Source organism: Parambassis ranga, chromosome 24 (genome assembly GCF_900634625.1).
Source record: "Parambassis ranga chromosome 24, fParRan2.1, whole genome shotgun sequence".
Taxonomy (NCBI): domain Eukaryota; kingdom Metazoa; phylum Chordata; class Actinopteri; family Ambassidae; genus Parambassis; species Parambassis ranga.
The window spans coordinates 4032790-4043701 of NC_041043.1; the positions used below are offsets into that span (position 1 = coordinate 4032790).

General features: G+C 39.4%; 1 protein-coding gene across 2 annotated transcripts in view; it reads right to left on the reverse strand.

Annotated features, from left to right (window-relative positions):
- otofa (otoferlin a) overlaps positions 1-7293 on the reverse strand; it is a 52049-nt gene extending 44756 nt beyond the window's left edge. For both annotated transcript variants that reach the window (XM_028397193.1, XM_028397195.1), the window contains exon 1: positions 7239-7293. The gene's annotated coding sequence lies outside the window, so the exon portion shown is untranslated. The remainder of the gene's footprint in view (positions 1-7238) is intronic.
- Positions 7294-10912: the final 3619 nt, after the last annotated feature.

Consider the following 10912-nt stretch of genomic DNA (forward strand, 5'->3'; position numbering starts at 1 on the left):
TTGCAGCTACTTCGGCCTTCAGTCTGACTGGTTTTATCTTTCAGTGATTATGTGACTAAAGAAGTATGTGATAGTAACCTGAAAAACACAGGTTGTGTTCTGGATCTCTCTCTCTCTCTCTCAGCCTGTCTTAACATCACACATTACTATTCCCAGATCCCCCCTTTAACCCTTTGTACTGCATGATGCCTAATTGGTGGAGCGTGGCTGCTCATTAAAAGTGACAGCTAAGCTCTCTCTAACCGGAAGCCTTTGGGCCACAGCAGCCTATCAGAGGGGCTAAATGCTCAGATGCAGATCAGCTCTTATTGCTGTGAACCCACGGTGTAACACTGTGTGTGAACAGATGAATGACCCGGTCATCCTCAGTTCCCCCTGCTTATCATCCCTTGATATCTCATGACTGTTGCCATGGAAACAGAGGATGAAAACACAACTATGATTAATTATGAAGAATATGTTCTATCTTTTATACCACAAGAGCAGGAGGGACTGTGGAGCATGCTCAGTAGGAGCAGTTTTGATGCAGTGTGGTTCACAATCTTGTTGTGTCTGCCTGATGATGTCGCCCTCTGCACTTGGATTCTATAGGCTTAAATGCAGTGGTGGAGAAAGAACTGAAGCTTGGTACTTAAGGTAAAGTAAAAATTACCCAGCAAAATATATATTTAAGTAGAAGTAGAAGTAGAAATGCTACATTAACAATCCTACTTAAATGAAATTCTTAAGTACTTACTTTTTAATGTACTTTAAAGTACTCAATATCTAGGTGCTGCCATTTTGATAAAGAATGCAGATCTAGCTCCTGGTAATTCATATGCCTCTACAGATGTCACTACTAGTAAATCCCTGCCAGCAGCTCTACACTGGTCCATCTACCAATCCTTTTTGGGCCCTCTAAATTGTAAAGGCCCACTGGTGGCTCAGTGCAGTGGAGGCCGGCTCTAGAGGCCAGTGACAGTCTGGTCTACTGCCGTCCTGCTGCCAAACGCCAGCTCTGCTATCATTGGAGCTGATAGAGCCGTCTGATTGGTTTTAACTTCAGAGACAGCAACAAAATCCATATATTTCTATTCTGTAGAAATGTAGTGGAGTATATAATAGCTGCAAAATGTAATGGAGTAAAAGTCTAAAGTATGCACTATTATTTTTACTTGGGTGTGTAAAATTTGACTTAAGTACAGAAGTACAAATACTTGGATACATTCCACCACTACGTAGATGTATGCCTATGGGATAAATGAGATGAGGGCTGCTTCTGAAACAGACTACCTTCTCATTACAGGAAGCTTTAGTTGGCTCCAGGCGTGTCCATGTTTAATATTTAGGGCTGTGGGAGAATAGTTTTTTTTGGTTATCAGTTTAATTACTACAACACACTTGTAACTCCCTGTTTAAGTGGTATTTATTATCACAACTCTGAGTGTCCTTAATCTAAAACATGAACAATTGTGTATGCACTCGTTTTACACTGCAGTGGGTATCATACATAGCCAGTGCTAAGTGCTAACTAACTGCTTTAATCAATAGGGATCATTGAGAAAAGGGGTGCCTCTCCCCTATCAGTTCAATTGCAGGTCATCATGGTTGTATTCACATGTATTTCTCCGCGCCATTACAAAGTGATGTTGCATTTACTGTGTTATTATGGACAATCTCATCACAGACATTATAGCTTGGGTAAATTATACCTTTCAAGGATAATTTCCTCCCATCTGCTACAAGTGTCTCTGTCATTTTCCTGTACCCAGAAAGCAAGGAAACACATCTACCCAAATTGACAGATTTTATATGGGTTTACTCCAACCTGATCTCATCCCATAACATGTAATAGTAATCTATTATGAAAATTTCATAACAGCAACAACAACAGCCTCACAGAGCTGCTGCTATATAACCTGGTTAAAAAGACTGCAGGTTTGTCCTTTTTCAGCTGGACTGCACTGTATTGTTTGCAGTTCATATTTTTTCAGTAGTGTATGTTTGAGCATGTGTGCCTGACGGATGAAACAGCATCTCTGATAAGATGGATCTGCTGAGAAAGTCGACCTTGTTGAATTCACTGACAGCTCTGCACTGATGCCCACCACACCACCTCTAACAGGCTCAACAGACTTTTTTTCCCAATTCAACCATCCGTGTCTATTTTCATTTGTATCCTGGCTCTGTTTCTCAGCTCTGTCACTTTCTCTGCATGCTCCATTCATTTCAGTCTCATCTATTATATCTGTCAAATAAAATGCCAGGGGTGTAGACATGTTACCATTAATCACATTTGACTCTTTCAGGATGGATGTGTATTTATCAGTGACTGTGTCAGCCATCTTAATTATTACTGCAATTATACTCTGCTTATTAAACTACTGATGACACTGATTGAACAAATATAGAGAGAATGGATGAGTTTGTTTGGAAATGAATTACTCCTCTTAACTCAAAGAACATTGTATTTTGTTTCTGGCTGGATAATAGAAGTGCAGTTAGTTCCTGCATTTCTGCAGGAAGATAATGGACAATGCATTTGTCAAGTAAACTGCTTCACCATTTATTTGGCGTGCTGGTAAATAGCACTATTTTTGCTAAAATGCATTTTCTATTCCTCCTCCTCTTCTTTATAACAGCAGAAGAAGGTATTTATGTATCCAGAATTGTTGCCACAATCGCAGCCCAAAGGACCTGAACATATGTGAAATGGATAATCACAATAACTGCTTCGACCTCTTCAAAAACATAAGCACCTTTACCACCAATAAACAGCCAGTAATCTGCTAAGGGAGAGGATACAGCGAGCAATAAATCCCAGTCAGGTCAAATGACTTTGTAGTGGAGGTATTGGCTCCAGCTCCACTTGGCAGCAATAGAAAGTAGATGTCAATAGGTCATACCTCAGATGTAGAAAACACAACACAACAGTATCCTTTGAACAACTTATTCTACACTTTGTGCATGGGTTTTCTTCACCTAATAGTTTACTTCAGGGACTTATTGTTGTTTACTGAGGTATATTATCAATCCTGAGAGAGACTCCAGTGTTACAACCTGATGCACATGGGCACACACACAAACTTATATATATAAAAAAGAGAACAACTCTGTTTTTCTCTTCTCCTCAGGGTGCACAATAGCAAAAATAAACACTGTATGTGAGGAAGTTTTTTACCTCTATACACAAAACATATGCATGTTATGTAAAAAACAAAAACCCATAAATTGAGGCTCTGTACTGTTCACTGTTTGGTGCTTTCTCATTTGAGCTGCTTCTACTTCTGCTTTGAGCTTCTAAACAGGCAAAGAAAATATTCTGCTCATTTCATCATTTATTCATTTAACTGAGAAATGGGAAAGCACCTCCCTGGAGCATCTCTGAATCTAAAAAACTGGTGAAGTTCATAAACTATTTTTAGCTTTGGCAGCATTTGTCTTCAGTCCAGAGGCGACTGCTGTTTCTCTGCTCTGTGGTGAGGGTGGAGTGGACAGAAATATGACCTCCAGAGGAGGAGCACACTAATGTATGAAAGTATATCCTAAAAGTTTTTCTTTTCTCCAGTGACCCTGGATGTGGTATGATGCTTATTAGTTTATAACCCTCTCTCTGATAGTGATACAATATGTTCTCACCCTTTACTTCAACCCACTAACTTCCCAAACGTGATTACCCGTACAGTCTGGGAAGTGGTTTGGAAGTGAGCTCATGTGGTCTCGGCCTACTCGCTTTGATTAGCCACAGGAAGAGAGTTTAGAGAATTGGTCAGGCTGATGAGGCTTTCAATGGAGACACACAGCCACAAGCTGAGACTGTCCTCCCATGAAGAAAGACAGCACCAGCTGCCAACTCAGGACTCTCATTCATTAAAAGAACGTGTTATATTCTCAAAAACACACAAAGCTCACAGATTTCAGAGCTTCAGGTGAATAGATTTTCTTTGTGTTACTGGTGAACATTAATAGGACTAGGCCTCGGCCCAGTTCAGACTGATCATTTCCAGGATTACCTCCCTTTTTTTGTCCAGAAACTTCAACGTTATCACCAGAACACCATCCACTGAACTGCTGGCTCCCTGTCACATACTGTATTGATTATAAAATCCTATTTTCACCTACAAGGCTCTCCAAGCTGGCTCCTTCCTATGTCTCAAAACCAAATGTTAATTTATGAATGTCTTTATAATAAAATGCCAAATAATGCATTTTATTGTGCCTGTAGGTATCCTTAAGTGTCCTTGTAAAGCTCCTATTTTTATTGTTATTATGCAGCTTTTTTAATATGGGGCTGGGGTGTAATATGCTGTTGAAGCTGCTTAGTGCAGATGTTGAGACAATTCCTAGATAAAAGCCGATATGTGCTTTTTCTGTACAAGGAAGACTTCTAAGATGGCGTTGTGTCACAAGTTCATGTTGATCAATAAATTTCACACACACTGTGTACATTGGTTATGCATATATGCAATTACATCCATGCAGAGGCAAATTCGTATGCTTCAGCAGACACCAAGCAAAAGACTGCATTTTGCAGCTATAGATCAACGCTGGTTTCTTTTCACAATGTCCACATTCACAGCTGGATGGCTCCCACTGAGCCCTGATCCTAATAGACAGGTCTGCATGAAGACACCGTCTGAGAGAAAAAAACTTGAAAAAAACAAGGACTTAAACATTTGCATAAATGTAAGAGAAAGCCACAGGATTCAGTTCACAGAGTGGTTAAGGTGTCTCTTTTGTGAATTAGGATACTAAGCTGCATCACATACTAAAGAAGTTATTAAAAAGTCATAGGATTCAGACTCAAGTATTATGTAAGAAACAAACTTCTCATTAAAAAGTCAGTTTGCTCCCCACCACACTGTGGGGCTGTTGTAGCTCGAAGCCAGCAGAGGAGTCTTCTTATCCTCATTTTCTGTATGGTTCAACTCTCTTGACATCTTGTTTGTAAACCAAACACACATCCATTCTCATCAAATTCTCACATGTGCTCTGACAAATATTTTGACATACACACACAGCAGCAGCTCTGCATGCAGGCCCAAATCCAAACCCTGTGGCCGAACGCAGTGCTGGCAGCGCTCTCTGTTCTCTGCTCCAGTTATGTCTAATGAGTGAGGGGGAAGCCCTGGTGTTCTGCAGCTAAAAGCTCCACCACAGAATGAATAATGAATACAGATTCCCCATACAGTCTATCCGCACACTAGTTCAAAGGCGTCCTGCTAGCCTATGCATATAGCAATAACACACACAACTCTATGCTAATGGCCGTCCACTCCCGGAGCCGCACTGAGCTCACTGAGCCATGCAAATGTCCCACCACTGAGGATGAAGACGATGATGAGGAGGATTTGATGAGGAATAGCTCCAGCGTTAGTCGGGGTCAGGCAAATAGTGTGTACCGTGTACATGTATAGTACACTAGCAGCTCACAACACACCCACGCACCTACACATGCACAAACTACTGGAAGCACAAGTTGTTCCAGGGGAAGCCTGGATATTATATTGATGTTGAGTGATGCTAACGACCTCCCCAGCACTACAGGAGCGAGACGCAAGGATCGGATGAGACTGTCATAAGACATCATGTATCAATGCCAGCCGCTCAGCTCTATACCAGCTACAGTAGTCAGGCCTCAGGAGTAAAATATTGCACCATTATAAATACTTCTGACATATTTCTTCTTTTGTTTACTTTTCTTTTTTGGATTTTCCCCCAATGATGCTACAAAAACAACACTCCTGTACTACATAGGCACGTGTGTGTGTCGGTGTGTGTGATTATGTAAGTGGCCAAATGTGTACAGTCATTTAGCCATTTTCCTGATTATACTGAAAACAAAGCCTCAGTTATCAGCAAAGGAAGCGGCACTGAGCTCATGAGCATCAAAAGGAAAATGCTTTTCTCTGTAAAGGAAAAAAAAGTCAAAGCTCCTCTGGGAGGGTGCAGTGTGTATGTTTGAGGCACTCTCTTTTGTTTTTCGTATTTCATTCCCCGACTTTACCCCCTGCTTCTGTTCTGTCTCGTTTGCTTCTGCTCTGTGTGGGTTTCACACCTGACTTGATACCTCAAGCTTCGCCTCCTCCATATTTGCCCCGCTCTGTTCCTTCTGATCAACTCATTTACATCTAACTGTGTCAAAGGGAACGTTTCTCAGAATCTCTTAAATGAAAAGAGACCGTCCAATCAGCACCAGAGCGGTTTAGGTAAAATGCTTAGGGGTTTTCAAAGGGACTCAGACTAATGCGGTTTACTGGAGTGAAACAGTGAAAGAATTCATATCCACTAAACTTTCTTTTTCAAGTTAGGTCTGGAAGAGGAGCTATTTAGGGGAACAGCTCATTCTCACTAAAAAGCCATGGAGTCTGAAGTGTCTAGTTTAATTACAACAGTGTGCGATGCTGTGCATGGGTGGATATCGCTCCCCCTGCCCTGCCTCTTGGACACTGATAAGCCATCAGCAGACAGAAGAGGGTGATTAAGAGACACTTGGCAGAACATCGGCCATTTGTGAGGGGGAACCAGTAAGATTACTGAATCAGAACAGCAATGAGGTGATGGCTCACTGGTTAACACCGGCACAGGGGAAGGTATGCTGGCTCGTTGTAGGTGTCTGCAATGAATTTCATTTTGGTTGTGGTTAAAAGTGTCCACTTTCATCCATGTAGTGTACATGCATATTGTGATGATACTGGCTTCCATATCGCACGAGTATTTAACAACATAAAGTGATCTTCTGGCCATGAAGATCACTTTGATGTTGAAACAGAAATCCGATAAACACAAAGTTATCATTAATACTTATATATCTAAAGCAATGAATGGAAGTCTGGAACTGTCTGAAAACCACAACATTTTCAATATATTTTCCCCTGGTTCATCCATAAAGTGATATAATTCAGTCAATAAATAATCATGGACAATATCTCTGAACTTCATCCATATAATCCAGACAGTCCAGTTTATAATCTGGGCACAGGACTAATTTTGTTTTTGTCACACAGTAAGTCTGAGCACAACAAATGTGACATCATTACTGCTTCGTCTCATGTTACATTTAAGCTTTAGGTCCATTAATAAAATGCCTGAGTACATGTGGAGTATGTACTCCATTATCTCCAATAAATCTGCTAATTAGTAACACCCTGCCTCAGTTCATCAAAAAAGAAGCTGCAGCCTCAGCAAATTGATATCAGCAAATTGTAATCTGATCATTTCTCATTGATCAATGTTACAATGACAATGAAAATACTGACCTCATTAAAGTGGGCCACCTCCTCACAGTTCTCTGCCACATGGCTGTAGAAGGACAGACCTGAAAGATAAGGAAAAGTTTGGTGGTCAAAACATGGTTCAGTAACAGCAGTGATCACTGCCATCTCAGTCTGAGTGGACCAACTATGGAACATTTAACTACTCAGTATTATGGGCTCATAAAATGCAATAAAATGACACCTTTGCAGCAGTTCCACTCCTGGAAAATCTCCACCTTTAAACATACATGACCTTTGACCGTTTAGATATGAAAAGTATTTTGTTATTATAATTCATTGAATTCGTTTAATATTTTTGTACCCTATGAAACATTTATGTAAATTTTGTGAAAATTACACTTAGTTTTTGAGGTCAACATTGTGTTTAGTGAAGTCTCAGTTCACCTTTGACCACTAAAATCTGATCACTTCATCTTGAATTTCCTGAATTCATTGACTATTTTATACTTTTTGTTGATAATACTTTAATTAGAAGCAGCAGATTGCTCCACCCATTACTGATGCATATATTCATTAAGGCATTAATCAAAATAGTCTTCTAAAATGTGTTTGCTTGTCTCATTAAAAAACAGTGTAATGACAAATTAGTGACATAAGCACCTGACAAAACACCACACGGAGCCACGAGAGACAGACAAAAATGCAGATAATTAAATGGCTACAGTATGACTCACTATGCAACAGAAAAGAAGCAGAAACAAAGGTAAACACGGGGACTGCTGCAGACTTTAAAGGATATAAAACAACATTTTACCAAGGTTTAGAGGGGACAGATGTAGTCTTCCTAAAAGCTCATACAAAATTAAAAACGGCTGTTTATTCAAGGAGACAGAGGACCATTCACTGAATCACTCATGTGTGCTAAAGCTGCGCTCACCGAGTTGCTTTGTGATGCTGAATGTGCCCAGGCCTCGTTTGCATTCTGCTTTGTTTGTTTTGTCTGTTTAGGTGATCACTTATTATCTGTATACTCACACACAGAAACCTGTAATTGCAGCCCAAACATTTTTTTTTTTACAATCTCTAGGTAGAACCTAAAGCTGACAGACACTGATTAAGGGTTAATCAAGCCTGCGAACAGAATCAGTCCCAGTACAGAGCCCTGTGGAACTCCCATTCATATGACATATAACATTAACATATAACATTTATATAAAAAGAACATTAACATGAACAACTAGTGTTTATCTGATAATTATGATGTCAACCAACCAACTAGTAATTAATTTATTATGTCGAATGCAGCACTGAAATCAAGCTGAGCAAGAGAATCCTGACAAACAAACCACTTTTTCAAACATGAAACATTTGAATACAAATAAAAAAGATCTGATATCAATATTACCTGTGCTGAAAGTGTCTTTTCACACAAAGCAAACAAGCTGCACAAAAAGCACAGCTGAGCAGACATTAAGCTTCATACAGCCTTATTTAAAAGGCTCCTAAATATGACGCTGCTCGTGCTCCACTCCTACACTCTCTAAACTATACTCATAAAACCCCCGCGTCCTTTGCAATAATCTTTTTAGCAAATAAACACCACTTCAGTGTCAGATCAGGAGAGAGACAATATTCCTCCTACATTATTGAAAACAGCAGCACTGCTGTCATGCCAGTGTTTTCATGGAGCTAGAGATGTGGGTTTAGAGAAGTAGATCACATCAGGCTTATGTAAGGTGCTCCACACCGAAGTGAAATAACATTTCTGTTAATCAGCTTGACTTCTGGCCTTGATGAAACAGTGAGAAATAAAGAGATGGGAAAGCAGTGTGAAGGGTGGCGCTGAAAGAACTGACATGGTGAAAAGAAAACTTCTTTTTAACAACGTCTAAATAAGAGAAGAGAGGGTCGAACAGAAGTCTGAAAGGCTGTACAAACAGAATCATGGAGCTCATCAGATGGTCTTTAGTTTGTATGAGACGTATGTTTATTTCTCCTGCCACTGGTCAGATTCATCAGCAACTTTACCAGAAACCAAAATAAATGTTGAACCTAAGACGTTTATGACTGCCTGTATGTTTAAAAAAAGTGGAATTTGTCCAGATTCTCCTCTAAGTGGATCAGAAAGCAGACTAATAAAAACATCTGGTGTCCTCAGGAACTACAACTCTAAACAGGCATAAAAAGCCATTTATGCAATAATAAACTCATTTTCCCTGTATGATAGGTCCCTCGGTGGAGGTTCGATGTTGAGTTTCTTTTATTTGTTTGGACATGTTTGCTTTATGATCTAGTTTGATGACACTTCTGTGGCGCTGTACGTCTTTATACTATGCCCCCTGGCATGTTTGAACTAAACTGGTGGCAAATAGGTGCAATTTAAACCAGCAGTAATTGTTTAGCAGAGAAACCATTAAAAAAAGAGCAGCATAAAGGAAGATGAATTTTAAATGTGCCTGCAGTATACAACAGATTGCACAAAGCTCAGTTTCAGTGCTGTAAATTAGGATGACTCAAAGTTAGAAAAGCAACATTTAAACTGTCCAATAAGAAGCAGCAGAAGTTTTGAATGTTAAGAGGTATGAGATGCAAGAAAGGAGATGGAATAAAGAAGCTGTAATGAAATATGTTAAAGCAGAAAGAGTGCCTTCATTTTTCATTAATTCTTACATACAGTCCCACAGGCTGCTGTGCAGAGGAGCAGCATTACAGCGACAGAGCCAGTGCGCTGATAAAGCCAAGTGCTACAGATAACACCAAGAATCCATCAAAGGCATGTCGAGAAATCAATTAAGTCTTGACGCTATGCCTTTGAAATTAACTCCATTTATTGTTGTAGCTAGCATATAATAATAATCCTATTTTAGTGTGAGACATCGATACTCCATAGTCTTTTTTATATAATGACTTCCCTTTTCAGCTTCAAACTCTTTTTAGTAAACATTTGCAATAAGAAGATGCTGATATGTCCTTCTTTTCAAAGAAGACATCTCAGAATACCTGTTGATAAATTCATTGTTTGTGGGCAAAACTCAAAACTCAATCGTTTTTTTTCTATCCAGTCATCAATGATTTCACTCAATTAGCACACTGAATAGCTGCTGCAGCATCCATTTGTTTTGCTTGCTTGCACAATATCCCTCCTCTCCACCTCCCCAACCTCCTCCTCTAAAGTTCTTACATTTTCATTGTACACATTTATTCAAATGCTGTAAATGTCACTCTAGAGAGGGTTAAAAAAAATCATGTATGCGGGACCAAGCTCAGGGAAGGCTAAAAGCTTGAAAATAAGCACTAAAAGGTTTGAATCTCTCCTTATGAGCTCCTTTTCTCTGAGGGAGAAACATCACTGTGGGTTTGAAACAGCACTTTCTGTGTCCACGTTTATCAAGCTGTCATGCAGGATGACCAAACTCCACCTTGTGTAGGTCAGTTAAATAGTTAATAGACATAATGCATTTAAAAACACCTAAAATATATATATATATATATATATATATATATATATATATATATATATATATATATATATTCACCTTAACATTATCTTAACATCATCTTAACCAAGGCAAGAGGAGGTTTAGCTATTACTGAGTCATTTGTTTTCATACCAGCACTTAAAGCCTACTGTAGTCTGTCGGGTGAAAGATTTTATTCTGCATGGTGTTATTATGTAGTGTAATTTTGAGACCAGATATGGTTCACTTCTTCTTAAT